At 38.7% G+C, this 15,296-nt stretch overlaps 1 long non-coding RNA gene across 1 annotated transcript; it reads right to left on the reverse strand.

Annotated features, from left to right (window-relative positions):
• Nucleotides 1-13,720: 13,720 nt before the first annotated feature.
• On the reverse strand, nt 13,721-14,965 carry LOC137473386 (uncharacterized). Its single transcript, XR_010998751.1, has 2 exons — nt 14,828-14,965; nt 13,721-13,803 (listed from the first exon to the last, which is right to left on the reverse strand). It is a non-coding gene; the product is annotated as an uncharacterized lncRNA (long non-coding RNA).
• Between the last annotated feature and the right edge of the window lie 331 nt (nt 14,966-15,296).

Here is a 15,296-nt window from a genome sequence, read left to right on the forward strand (position 1 = left end):
CAGTTAGAAACTGATTTCTCTTAAGAGAAATATCACATAGTGACTTACATAGTGACTTACAGATTTTAGTCTTTGAAAAAACATCAGATGTCCATTCTGATAAAAGGTGTGAGTTGACACAATCCAGGCAGGTGCAATGAAAAATAATGTCCCATGTTGGTGTAAAAGGAAAACCAGAGGGGGAATAAAAAAACCCTCAACATGTAGAGAAGAGAGATATTTTATCAATTTCCTGCTCTTTAGTCATAGATTTAATGTGAAAAACATGTCAACAGGCAAAATACTTTTTTGCAAGCAAAGTGAATTCCCAATCATTTAAATAATAGGGAGAATTTTAAGTAGAGAATGAAATTGTCTAGTTGTCTAGCTTCAGAGAGGACATTTTGTATGTGTTTACTATTTATGACAATTAATATAGTGCAGGAAAGAAACACAAGGCCAGGGGAAAATAATGTTCTTTGTACACACAAGAGCTTAGTATTTCTTTTCACACAAAATTTAGTGCTTCCCTGAAAGGAGGAATGAGCCACTCTACATGTGTGAAAAATGAGTGTATAGCAGATGCACTTAGTGTATCTTAAATGATCACACATGGTTTGAATGGCAATACAGAAAAGGAAACCTGCCCAAAAAAAAAAAAAAAAAGAAAAAAAAAAAATTAAGGAACTGTATTCTGGCTATTTTGAATAAAATAATCACTCAGCCTAAGAAAGCAAGAATCACATATTAAAGCCAGTCAAATGAGACCATTTTAAAGACACTTTTGGAATCTGATCATTTCTGCCTTTAGAAATCAGTGCAGTGAGATGCTTGGCCCCTTCTCTGCTGCTCTAAAGGCTCCCCTGAATATGTATTTTGGCTGCCAGTAAGTTGGGCTGTTTCCTTTTTCTACTGATGTTGAGTGGTAAGCCCCATCACAAGGTGTCAGCACTAACAGAGGGAAGGTACAAGATCTCATTACTAAATGAGAGCAGGCTTCACAGCCCTGGCTGGTACTTCTTTCACCTTGTACCTCAAACCTCTTCAGACATGGATGACAGCCTTCTTTTGATAGCTGGGGAGAGCACTGACACCTCCTGTGCATTAATACACTTCTCTATTGTGCTGAACACATGGTGTCTTCATTTCTACTAGCACTGGCCCTCCTAACTGGGAAGCAGATGTTGCAAAGGAAGGTTTAGGAACAGTTGCAAATGACACATATTTTGCTGGCATTAAACAGCAATGCTCCCAAAAGCAGCTTGAAGAAGAAGGTGTAAGAAGATGCAATACATGACAGCTCACAGAGTATGTGATGTAGTCAAAATATCTCCCTGACCTTGAGGAGAAGAGATAATGTTGGGGTTTGTGGTCAAAATATAAAGCAGTGGTACTGTGTCTCATTTCAACCAACAGTGATGTGTTGTGGTACAATGCAGAATTTCCACAGGAAGATTTCACTATGAGTCTGTGGAAATTTGGATGATATGTAGAGAGGGCTGGATTTTGCAGGGACAATGAGAACCAGTGTGTGTTTCTGGGCTGTGAAGCTGTCAGGCTGGCATTTGTATTTTGCCTTGGGGCTTTCATGCAAAATCTGTAATTTGAACAGAAGAAGCTGTTAAGTCTCCTCAGATGTTTGGGATCCTGGTCTGGGATAAACATCTGCTGCTCCATTCCCCTCCTGTTATGCTGATGTTATTTCAGTGACAAATAGGATGCTGTCAGCTCTAGTGGCAATAAATCAGCTTTAGATCAGGCTGAGTGGGAAATGCAGGTTCAGCAAAGAGCAGCAGAGCAATGGGGCATTATTTCTGTCTGCTTCAACATCAAGTGTCCTATTCAGTAAAAGGAAAGCAGCAATCTTGACCTAGCAATGTGGGTTGGTTGGGAATGCAGGATCCCACTCCAAGGTTGAAGTTTCCAATATTAAATCACGCTGTTAAATCATGCTAAATCAACATAATTTTATCATGGAAAACTCAGCTGAGGGTGGGGTTATTGTTTATTGATTCACTCACTACAAGCTGCTTTTTTCAGTTTGCTACACTGAACTAGAAAGAATTTTGACTTCCCCACAAGTTTAATTTCCAGGGGTTTCTCCTGATCTCCACACACATTCCTGGGGCTATACCTATTTCCCACTAGTAATCATGCACTGTGTGCAATAATAGGCACACTCATGTTGTGCAGGGAGCTCAAGATTCAAAGGGAAAAAAGTAGATCTGCTGTTCCCCCCTGCTCCCCCTCCACTCCCTACCTGTGTTTAATTCCAGCAGCTCAAAGAATGCAACATCAATGACTCCAGTTGTGTTACAGGTCTCTGATGCACATCCCCTGTCTCAGCTCTAGCAGTTTCTTGCCCAAAAGTCTTGATTTATTCTGAAACTAAGGTTTTGGATATTGGTGATATTAGTAAAATCATTTCAGTAAAATTGGATAAAATACTAATCTGTGTTGGTTATCATGTAATATTTTAACAGAGATTTTGATTGCAAATAACAGGAGAGCTTCTCTTTTTAAAAAAATCTATTGTCCACAGTCACTGTCCTTGTAAAAAAAATAAAATTACCAAGCAAGCTATTCCCTGCAATCTAGCAAAGACTTAGAATAATCTTCCAACAAAGAATGCAATTTATTTGAGAATAAAATAAACAAGTCACAGGCATGTAAAAGATTCAGTAGCAATTTCAGCAGGAGAGACAAAGCACATAATTTCAGCTTTCATGTACCATTCTGATAATGCTAAAATCTTTTCTTTGAATGATTTCATGTGGATGAATGTATGAAAGGATAATTAGACAAATGGTTTGACAGACTCGAAAACATTTTGGTCATCCTAATCCAAGATATGACATATTAACTTTGAGGAAAAAAATATCATTTTGGCTTCTTTCTCTCATTTGGGATAACAATAGCATTTGGAGGCTGGAATTCCTTGTAGAATGAAAATGTGACTCCCTAATCAGCTCTAATTTTCAAAGGCAAAGTAAATAGTAATTATCTTAATTTAGAGCACAAAAATAATGCTAAATACATGGAAAATCTTACTCCTGACAGTGTTGACTGATAGGCAAAGATGTGGTAGAGCATCTGGTGACATGAGTTTCTAAAATGGATTTTAAGAAACATGTTAGTGAATCCAGATACAGTTAATTTTCTCCTAGATTTAAGAGGACAGTCTATGTGACCTCTTGAACTCCTTGGTTTTTTTCATTTCCGTGACTAACCATTGTCACTGCCACAACTGTTGCATGACATAATCAGATTAGAAGGGAAGTATTTGTAAGGAAAGAAAAAGCAATTTTAAGGATTCAGGGAAGTGCTCTTTAATGACTTTTTTGGACAGTTTTCCAAATTAATTGGAGGTTTGGTTTGTTTTTTGGTTTTTTTTTTTTTTTTGTTGGTTTTTTATTTTCTTTTTTGTTTGTTTGGTTTGGTTTTGGTTTTTTTCTTGCAATCAGTTAAAGAGCAAGAGAGGAAGGAAAGCAATCAGATATACAGCATTGCCTTCCTGGTTAGACATCTGTGTTCCAGCCTCTTTCACATTCAGGATATTGATATTGGTAAAATTGATAATTATTTATGCTCCTTGTGGCTGTGGTTAATTAAATTGGCCACTCTTTTGTCTTTAGCACAGGCAGCTGGGAATTTCAACTACTTAAATCGTTGAATCCTACTTTGAGAAAATTCTGCTGTAAGACACTCATGCAACTCATATCACAGAGATCCTGCATTATTTCAAGCTGTTAACCATTCTTCAGATGGGTGGAAAAATCTAAATAATTAAAAGCATTTTTTAAATACAATCTCTTTGTGGAACATAGAGTGTCACAGAAACAAATCAGGTCTTTCTCAACCTGTGTTTCTAGTGAAATAGTGCAAAAAGGACACATTGTCTCCTCTTATCTGACAGTCAGGAAGTTCTTGGATCTTTAGGTGTTATTGTAAAGCAGTCAGTAGAGCTTTAGGTGTACTTATGGTCTCACCTTTCCTTGGGAACAATATGATAGAAATCCCAGAGTGCGGTGAGAGGCTGCTGTGACTGAAGCACATTCAGGACTAAGTCTGTCTGATGACCATTCTTGGTGAAAAGTTTTGCCTTCTGCTCTTCTATGAGAGACACAGCACTGCTCTGAAGGAAAAAGTGCTCCTAAACACATGGGAGAATGGGTAGCAATTGGTGCACCTCTGTGTCTGCTGCCTGCTCCAAAGGTAACTGAGTAACCCCACTACACAAAACCAAGGCAAGCAAAAGGAGAAGTCACTTTCACAGCTCACCCTAGTTAATCCTCATCAGTTGCCATAACACCAAGCAACATGAAGGGATTATTCTCAAGAACTACAGTACAACTAAACTGGACAAAAAAAGACAAAAATGTGATGCCTCCCTCTGGAGTTCACAGACAAGGTAATAAAATGCAGAACAATTGGAAAGCACAGGAGAGCAGTGAGGCAGCACTGCTGGCTATAATCAAACCAGGCTAGCAAAGTGACATTGTTTTTATTTGACAGGGGTTGGTCACACAGCACCAAGGCCTTTGCTGCTCCTCACACTGCCCCAGCAGCGATCAGAATGGGTGTGAGCAAGGAGCTGGGAGGTGATGCAGCTGGGACAGTGGACCTTGACTGACCTAAGGCACATTCCAGACCATATGGCCTCGTGATCAGCAGTCAGAGCTGAGAAGATGAAGTGATAAAGAAGATGAAGTGATGGCATTTGCCTTCCCAAGTAGCCATAATGCAGTAGGGAACCCTGCTTTCCTGGAGATCATGGACAGCTGCCCATGGGAAGTGGGAATGAATTCCTTGTTTTGTTTTATTTGTGTCCACAGCTTTTGCTTTACTTTCTAAACTGTTTATCTCAACACAGGAGGGGTTTTTGCACTTTTACTGCCCTGATTCCCTTCTGCATTCTACTGGGGGGAGTGAGCAAACAGCTGTGTGGATTTTAATTGTCAGCATCCTAGATGCATTTAAGGATTTTAGTTTTTTTTAAAGAAATGGCAGTTAAGCTCTTCAAAACTCATTAAATAATTTGCACTTTTCAATGGCATTCTAGTCAGAATGAAATAGTATACATGTAGAAAATGATCATTTAAAAATTGAATAAAGTATGAAAACCATTTATTTTAAAGTTGCAGCTTAAGGGAATAGGAATTTCTTTTCTGACCCTCATTTGGGCATTGATCGGACAAGGAATAAGAGAGTTTTCTGTCATCACTTCATTAACTTTCAATAAAAATAACAGTTTCCAAACAAAGTCCAATTTATACTAAGTAGACTTATAATTGCCCAAAATGAACTTACTACAAAACAAAGCAGTACATTTTTTCCACTAGAACATAAGTACCACTCTACAAAAAGCAAAATTGCAGCATTGTTGACTTTTAAGGTAAGCTTATATAATAATTAGAGATGCAACATTCTGTGATGGTATTGCAGTTCTCATAGGCATTTTTATTTGACTAATAAAGACTTACTTAGATCTATTTTGCTGTTGCTGCCTATTCTCTAGACATAATTAAATTGTTAGACTCTGTGTTTTGCTAAATTGGAAATTTTTGCAGTTCCATTTGTGTTGGGTAAAGTACATTTTTCAGGAGTTTTGTCCAATTCATCTCCTACTGACAATGTTGCTAGGGCAGTGGACTAGGAGTGGGAATGGGGTGAAGTTTTGCCAACCCTGTGGTCAGGACCTCTGAGAATGAACTGAGTTCAAGTGACTGATTTGTTTTCTCCACATGGGGAGACCTCATGTTCTGTTTCTAAACTGTAATTTTAGCTTAGATGGAGGCACGCCTTCAAATGTGAGATCTACATCTCCTGTGGAAAAAACCAGCACACAGAGTGGCATTTGTACTGCACCTGTATGTCACACCTCACTGTCTAATTCTACAGTGGTGGGAATACAGAGGAAGAAGGTGTAAGTTGTATGTTTTCCCTTTTCTGTACTTTGTGCATCTACAGTGATGGAGACAACCTGTCTCTGTCTTCATCCTGCTCACTCACATGCTGTTTGACAGTTCTCTGCACAGACTTTCCTAGCTCCCTTCTTTTTTAGCCATATGTGATGCTGGAATCCTTCATCTGTTCCATTTACTGCTGTTTTATATGTATATATTTATATATATATTTTTTTTTTTAATATAGATATATGTATGTATATGCACCCACATCATCTTTTAAAATTGGAAATCTCTCCACAAACCTCTCAAAATAACTTGACTGGTTACCCAAATCAGCTGTGTTAATCTACTTACCAAAGAATACATATAACAAATTGGTGAATAAACAATTTAACTTTTAGCACCTGAACCTTGTATTTTCATTTTTGCTTTACAGGTTTTGCTGGCAACAGTTTTATGTTTAAAAACTTATTAAAAATAAAATGACAACTAGTTCACTGTTTTCAGTAAGGGTAGAAAACTGTACAGAATTTCTATATTGAATCAGGGCTACTGAACAAAACCTCAGTGTGTATATTCACCAAAGTTAGTCTTAAACGTATGTTCACTATGTTGTCTGTAGAGATAGGGACTATCAAATCTCCTTGCCATAAGCTTGTACCTAAACATTCTCCTGAGTGCAAAGAATATGAAGAGTTAAGCACTTCTCAACACACTACAGGCAGAGCACAATACTCTGCAAGGAATATTGATGGTCAAATGGGGACTTTAAGCTTCCTGGTGCCAAAAAGTTAAAAATCCAACATCTTTGATGCATAGTTTGTTTGAGTAATTTTAAAGAGAAGAAAATGCAGTCAAGTTTTGTTTGCTACTGACAGAAAACCTCCCTTTATTTGTTCATTGTAGAGCCTCACTGAATTTTTTCTTTATCGCTGTTCCCTCCCAGAACATTTAAACTTATTTCTGCATGGCTCTGCATATGCAACAGATGTAAATGCAAGAGGGAAGTCCTTAAAAACTATCTCCCAAAATGCACTCTGAGTTCCTTAGCACATTCCTTGAATCTCAGTGCTAACTTCATTTCAGCAGTTTTCAAATATATTTTTACAAATTTCAAGTAAGAGAAACTGAAAGGCTTTCTCTCATGCACATTTGCACATAAAGTATCCTCAGTCCTCCCCTATGGATTAACATTATTTTCATATGTCTAAAAAAACACTTGACTGGGCAAAGACAAACTGTTCATTGCCTCATGGCATAAATTTTTCATTGAGAAGGAAACACATTTCAGCACTTCAAAACTCATTAAATAATTGATGTGTTTCAACTGCACTAAAAAAAAAAAAAAAAAACACAGAACTAATTACCAATATCTGCCTAGTGAACCTTATACTCTTGGGCTTATTCTACAAGGACTAACAATTATTTTACAGAAGTCTAGCACCTACCTTCAAATAAGCTAAGATGCAATTGTGAATAATTTTAAGGCTTAACTCTTATGTTCAAGCAGTGAGAACTCCTACAATCTCAGGATTCTCCTGCATCTAGTAATAGCAGTTTGGGATTTATAATCACCTGGCACTGTTGCCAGGTTTTTTGGTCTCCAGGAAAAAAAAGTCAGCTCCAGTGTACACAAAAGAGTTTCACTGATTTCAGTCAGACACAGTAGCAACTGAAAGTGACCACCACAACCTAGCATAGATCCAGCCATGCAGAACAGAAGCATATGCAAAACTAGGAGGGAATAGAATGTGTGGAGAAAAGTCTGCAAGAAGAGCAGAGAAATCTCCTCAGGTGATTATCCACAGAAAATGGTTTTTTTTTGCCAGCACAGAGCAGGGATGTATTGATCTTTTGGCACCAGGCTCATATTTCTTGCCAATATCAGAGTTTTTAATCCATGGATCCCAGGGAAAATGAGTAGGAAATTCTCCTTGTAAAGAGACATAGCAGATTGAGTTTGAGTTTTCAAGTCTGGGGCTGAATGTTGAAATGTATACAATGGGTGACTGCTTATAGCTTTTTCTATAAATAAATCCTGCATGATGGCAGATGCTTCAGGCACCTGAGGTAACTTTCTCATTGGTTTGTGGAGTTTTTTTCACTAGTGAGAATAAAGGTGTGGAAAAACTAATGAGATACATTCTTTCATGTGCATAAAATTATTATTTTAAAGATGGTGCTTAATGCAGCCCAGTAAGAAAGCTTGTTTTGCACCAGTCCACCTTGCCACCATCAATAAAAGCCAGGTCATAACTAACCTGCTGCACCAGAGCTCCTTGGGCTTGGATTTCCTGCTTGGGAAATTCTACAAAAGGGTGGGAACAATTACCTAGTGATCTATAAGAGCATAACTGTTTGAAGTCATGGGCACCTAACTTTCCACTATTTCCTCACCCCACATAGTTATTTAGAGTAGCATAACTTTCAAGATTAACATTTTAGGTATCATTTCTGGTGGGGTGTTTAGTGTGAGCCAACTTATATTCAGTGCCTCATGCAAATGAAAAATATGCTATAAGATGGGGCAGACACATGAGCACTGTTTGGACAGGATGCTACAGACCTGTTGACTATCTCAAGGTAATTAAGAGTCAAGGGGACCATCAGAAAAATACCTTTGAAAATGCCTTCAGGAAAAAGTTGTCACATTTCTGTTTCTTCCCCAAAGTAAACTTCATTTTTCTTTTTCTGCTACACCTAAAAAAGAGCTGCAGCAACAAGGCCTGCAGTGACAAGCACTGCAATTTTCATTGCAGTGACAATCATGGCACTGGGCTGTAAACTCCTCCAGAGAATCCACACCACCACGGATGGGATAAATGGCCTTGGTTTGTCTGTCAGAAGAGCAAGGAGGAGATGGAAGGGACTTTTCTCAGGAACTGCACCCATCATCACAGTTCCTTTTCAAATAAATCTGGACTGCAGCAGGATTGATAGTGTCCCTGAGAGCTCAGGGAATCAATACAGGCAGCAGGAAAAGGCAAAGGCAAACTGCTGTAGCTTCTTAAATGAGAATTGATTTTTATCCATTGTCCATTCCCATGGCAAAGGAACAAGCTTATCACTTCATACCAAGAATAGAAGGGAGACTAATTCTCTGTCTCAGGAAAGGACAGGAGCTCAGTAGAGGTCACTAAGATCAACACAGTATTAAAGAAATCTTTTTTTACTTGACTTCCTGACAAAGCAAGTGGACTTAGTCTACTCAGCTGTATGTCTTTCCTCCAACTTTGCTGACAGAGGATGCAAGGAAAGCAAGGGGCACGATCAAGGGAAAAAAAAACATACGTTCATGCATTTCTTAGGAACAAAGGAAGTTTGCAATATCTTGCAGGCAAAGAGCTCTGCCTCTCCTGGGAGAAGCCCTGGAAGCACCAACATCTCCATGTTTGGCACCAGTCAACACCATGGGTATCAGAGCTCTGTGGATTCCCAGATACCGCACCTTGAAACTGCCTCAGCAGCTCCTCTGAAAGATAATTCCTCAGCCAGCTGCCTCTGACTGATTCTCCCATATGGTAAGCAGCCTAGATGGGGTGGAAGAAAATGTTTTACTTCTTTAGGGCAGAAAGATGAAGCACAAGCAAGAAACAAGCACAAGCAAAAACACACCCTTTCATTTGTGCCTTTGAGCAAGCTCCACACAGTCCTAAAACTCATTTTTCCCATAATTGCACACCAACTATCATGATTAAAATAAAAACTATCAGTCCAGCTTTGCTGGTGAACAACTAAAGATGCTTAGTTTCTCTAATGCCTTCTGCAGTAAGAAAAATATATTCAAATACACACATATCTACATATCAATTTATTCACAAGGGTGTTTCACAAGCATGGAAAGGAGCTTATTTCACTACAGCAGAAGGTAACAGTACTAAAATATCTTGTTTATCTCCACTGCATTTGATCTGTGGTGTGGTGTGTGCAGAGAGGCAGGTGGTCCAAGCCATGCTGATATGGAACTGAGGCTAGGCAGAAGCTTAATGACATTCCTGAGCCTGCTACATTTGTGTCAGTCCAAAACCCACCACAGAAGTCGTCTGAAGCCCAGAAGACAAGTGGTGCTCATTCACAGTCTGTGTGCTGGTGTGCTTCTCCCCTACCAGAGTGGCATCCGTCTTTAGGTGTGGTGAAATTGGGGGTCTCATTCCTGAAGAGACAATGCAAGAGAAGCGAGGGAGAAGGGCAGTCTGTCTGTACAGCTATACTGTAAATATGTAGAGCTGTATGTGTTGTACGTGACTTTCAGTCTGGCTGAAGAAAGCACTTGAGGAGGAGGACAGAAGACACTGTTCTGGTGAAGAGGATTTCTCTACATTTTCACTGATAGTGTGAATTGTAACACACCTTCAGCCCCACTTTCCTTCTTCATGGCCCTCAATAGCTTGGTCTGTCAGCTGGGAGCAACCAGCATATTCAGCCTAACTCTGAGTACTTTGAGATCTTCCTTTGGAGCTCCCAAATGCCTTTTGTTTAGTTTTCTGACTTTGCTAAATTTTAAAGAAAAGAAAATATGCCAGTGTAAACTGTTCCTTCTCTTAAATCTCTTCTCATTAAAAGGTACGGCTAGGGATGTATTAAAAATCTCAGATTTTTTTATGACCCATTCCTTTGCAAAAAAGCATGTCGGCACTACTCTGGGATTTGGTGAGGGGGTTGTTTCTTGGGGGAAGGAATCATCCTGGAAAGTGTGTTTCATCAGTACCCATAACAGGGAGAAAAATATTTTGGATGGGTAATAAATGTCATGAAGTTGTCACAGCTGACAGATCTCTTTGTTGATATTACTCTATCTAGTTTGGTATCATCTTGTCACAGAAGTGTGTTTCTCATAGTTGTTTACAAAAAGGTTTTCTGTCCTATAAAATAATTAGAAGTTATCACAGCCTAGCTTTGTGACTGGAGGTAAGGAGGAGGATCCAAGACACAGCTTTCATGACAGAAGGAGAAGAAGATAATTAAAATTAACTATAAAATTTCTGAGTTAATTCTACAACTTGATTGTTCTTCCCATATCACAGAAGTAGTATGGACCCAGCAGTTTTGGTCACAGCCTTTTCTTTGCATTTGCTCAATGAACTAACACAATGTCACATAATTGGCAGATTTGATTACATGATTATGATAATTGATATATTCGGCACAAACAGTTCACAAACTGCCAGAAAATCAACCAATTCTTTTAAAATCAACATGCCTGCCCCCAGAGATCAATATACTGGGTTATGTTGACTAAAATAAATACAAGTAGTAATTTGATTAGAAAACCTATTATATGGGATTAAGGAACAAAAAAAAAAAAAAAAAAAAAGAAGTGGCTTCAAGTGAGGCATACATATTTAAAGCCAGGAGAAAGAATTTTCATCAATTAAGCTTTACTGAAAGATAAATGATAATCCTTTGAAGTATGGGATCACAACAAGACATTTCAACACAGGAGAAAGATTTAAATGTTTTATGGGCATGGTACCACACAGTGCCTGACTAGAGATTCCTTTGTTAGGAACAAAACATATGTCAATTAATTCCAAACATTTTTAGAGGATGATGAAGTGCTGCTGTATTTCTTTTGATACCTTTGTGGAATATGAGTGCTCAGATGTCACCTCTGGTAAACACAACTGGGGCTGGGGAATGGGCCAAACTCAAGAATAAGGTGCCCTACACTGCTCACGGGATTGGTGCTGGCACCAGTGTTTGAAAGGAGTCAGCTCATGACACGCCTTCTCAGACTCTTGGCAGAACTGCTCATGGCAGAAGGATCTTGCCCAATGCACTGCTTATTAAATCTCCTTATGTTTAAGCCCAAATATGTGTTTAGAATCAAGGGGTACGATTAAAGTCCACTAAAATATAAAATAAAAAGCTGACACTGTGGAGTCAATGAAAATGCATTTGTCATGGTCCTTAGTATACAGAGGAAGTTGCAAAGTAATCTTCTGCATCACTTCACAAACATCTCACTGCTACTTCATGAAAACTACTGCATGAAGGATGCATTACAGCTATGGATGGATGCCATGCTTTCTTTTCATACCTTAGAAAAATTGTTGACCTGAATGTGTGCCAGCACTCCATGAGCAGCATTTTTCTTCTGGAGCTCTTCTAACTCTGTAAATAGGGAAACACATCAGTTACTCCAAGGGAGGGGAAGAGGTTGTGCCCTATGCCAAAGGATGCCAGGGATGAATGGTTTTACTTGCTCACCTAAAACCTTCCTAGAATGTAAAGCATGTTTTGAACACGCTTTTGATTTGGGATACAGGTCTGCTTACCAGGGTCAAAGGTTTGACACCTGATTGTGCAGCAGTTTGACTATTCCCCCTTTTGCTTTTAGTGCATTCTGAATTAAAGTATTTTACCACATGTTTCATGCATGAGCTGAGAATTTTGATCCAATATGCACTGAAAGCCTTTGACTGATCTATCAAGTTAATTACTCCTGAAATACTGACGTCAGAATAGGCAGGCCCCGGGACTGCAAGGATAGTAGTCACTGCCTTGAAAAGCCAAGAGCAGGATTTGAGTGGGGATTGTTGTCTTTCCTTTTTTTTGTAACTTTCTGGTTTGCTCTGGTGGCTGTGAGAATGCAAAGAAGCACTGGTTTGTTTAGAAATTATTTATATGAAGACAAATTAATTTACATTGCAACTGAGAGAAGTGAAAACTTGGACAAAGCTACAAAAAAGATGATGGTAGTGATACAGAAGACATCAGAATCACATGCAAAACACCAAATTATTTCAAAAAACAGATCATTTCTTCCTTTAGAACAAGCATTGGTATTCATTTCTCACTCACCCCTAGCTCTTTTTGTATTAAAATGCTTTTCACAAAGCTAAATTAATAAAGACAAAAATCAGTTTTATGACAATTGTCAGAAATTGGAACTGATACAACACATATATGTTTTCCAGATTTAAACCTGTACGTGCTTCCAGCTTTCTTGACCCAGTTATGTATTGTACTCACAAATCTGGTCTATATAGAACTTATATTTGGCTGGACAGCTTACAGCTGCTTAGAAAAGAAAGATTTATACTTTCTTACCCTTTCAGCATTTCCAACAATAAATTCTTCTCTTTATTGCAATTCAGAAACCACTGAGAAGACCAGCTATCACAAATTTCAGGCCCTCTGTAGAAATTTAACTCTTTTGTATGTTCGGTTGTTTTTAAATTGTACAGTCTAAGTGAAAAGGCTCAGCAATTGAAGAGGGAATGTTTGAAATGTAAATAAATCAGGAAAAGTAAAAGTTACAAATACAATTTTGGTACTAGAATTTCTTTAGTTTCTGAAAGTAACTCACTACCTGATTCTAGTAGCATTTATGCATGATGGGGAGCATCTTTTCCAGACGTGATTAATGATCATTTAAATTTGCATCTGCATGACTTTCTTTGAATAGCTTGGACACAGCTGGAAAAAATATTAGTTGTCAATGTCCCCCCTGGCCCTAAATACAAATGTGCAACAGCTATTCATTAAAGGATACAGAAACATGAATAATCCCAAGAATTTCCCAGTGTATGACATATTTTTGTTCTTATCAGAAACTGTAAAGATATCTGCAGCACAGGAAAAAGGATGAAAGCTAACTTCCCACTGGAGTCCTACCTTTACCAATTTGGCTTCTGTGGAGTGAAGAGGAAGCAAGAGTCTTGCAGACTGCTTTTCTCTTCTCTGCCCTCCTCCTAAATGTATTTGAGGCTTCCCTCCTTGTCAATCTCTTGTCATCCCTTGACATTTTTGTTCTTGAAAACTACAGCTAAAGTTAATTAACTATCAATACTGATAACATTATTATCATTGTGCCTACTGTTTAACACCTGCATTGTCACATAAGCAAGAGCTATATCATTCAGCACTGTGCAGAGATACTCCAAAAGATGGTATTTACTTCAAAACACAACTGTATGAGGATGAAAAGGGAAAAAACAAGGGAAAGGGAAGGTATGCACAGCATTTATAATCTAGCCAGCATGTAGTGCAACTGAACCTATTAAAATGGAAATCATATGAGAACTCACACCATGACACAGAAAGGGTCAGAGGTCAGATTTTGAAAATCCTGATTCAGAAAGAAGACGAGTCTTGCAGACCAGGAGCTTAGGCAGAAGCTGAGCTATGCTTTCATGGAATGTAATCTTTGTCATTGTTCAGGAGGGCAGCTGGGTTTAGCAGCTTGGGACATCAATCAGTGAGCTTTGGTCTCCCAGCCAGATACACACTGGTGGGAGGGAAACACAGCTTGTGCCTCAACAAGTACTTCAAGGCAGTTGACAGTACACGTGGGAATATGCTTCCATTTTAAACACCAGCACTTCTGGCCAAGCAGTGAGAATGCATTCCCCCATCCTATCCCTAACTAGTGAGCTGCTGGCCTCCTAGTGCTCCATCATCTCTGTGTGGATCTCTGTGGAATTGTGATCAGGAGTGCGGTGATCAAGTAATGCCTCTCTTTAGGAGGGGCTGAGTAAAAGGTAATGTAGGAAGTGTTTTTGTAAAACCATCAAGAGTTTATTCTGATCCTGAATATAGTAAATACAGCATCTTACAACCAAATCATCAAAAAAAAAAAAACCCAAAAATAAGTATATGCTTCTTCAGTGTGTTGGCACCTTTCTAACAAGATTCATTTGCACTTCCTGGTGTATCTTGATTTGAGTTGCATAAAAATATAAAACCATAAGTGTGAATGAAATTCATAAAATCCTACAGCATTAGTATCCTTTAAGTTACCTGATACATATTTAGAGATCTTACAGATATTTTCAAGCATTACTTAGATTCATGCATCCCTCTCTCTGCAGTTCTTCACCTTCCGGGAAGAATAAAACAAGTTGACATTTTCCATTCAGTCTGTGTTGTAATAATAAATAATAACAAACTTGAGACCCAGGGACTCCTAGCATAGGAAACAAATAGGAACTTACCCTGTAAATTTGGATCATTCCTTGAAGTTAGTAGAGATAACTTTGGATTCTGGGTTCAAGTGCTTTTCTGCTTCTTCAGGACTCCCTTGTAGGAGGACACTGAAGGAGTTTGGGATCTGTAAAGACAATATTGACAACATAATTTGAATCAAAATAAGGATATAAATAAATACCTAAAAGATGCTGGTTCCACCAATCATATTAGTGCAAAGGAAAGTTTTTAGGGGAGAAGGGGGAGAATGGTGCTACTGGGATTTTATGAAGTTTGTGGACATAGAGATCCCATTTGTCCCCCATGTAGCTGTTATGACCCTGCTTGGCAGGCAGGAAGAGTCACTGAGGTGGGAAGAGTAAAGAGGGTGCATTCCACATCCATTTTCAGGGCTGGAGCAGAGGAGCTGTGCAGCTGACAGTCATCCTGCTCTTGGGATAATGACAGAGGGGAAGGGAATGGGAGAGAGGGAGAACT

Source organism: Anomalospiza imberbis, chromosome 4 (genome assembly GCF_031753505.1).
Source record: "Anomalospiza imberbis isolate Cuckoo-Finch-1a 21T00152 chromosome 4, ASM3175350v1, whole genome shotgun sequence".
NCBI classification, from domain to species: Eukaryota; Metazoa; Chordata; class Aves; order Passeriformes; family Viduidae; genus Anomalospiza; species Anomalospiza imberbis.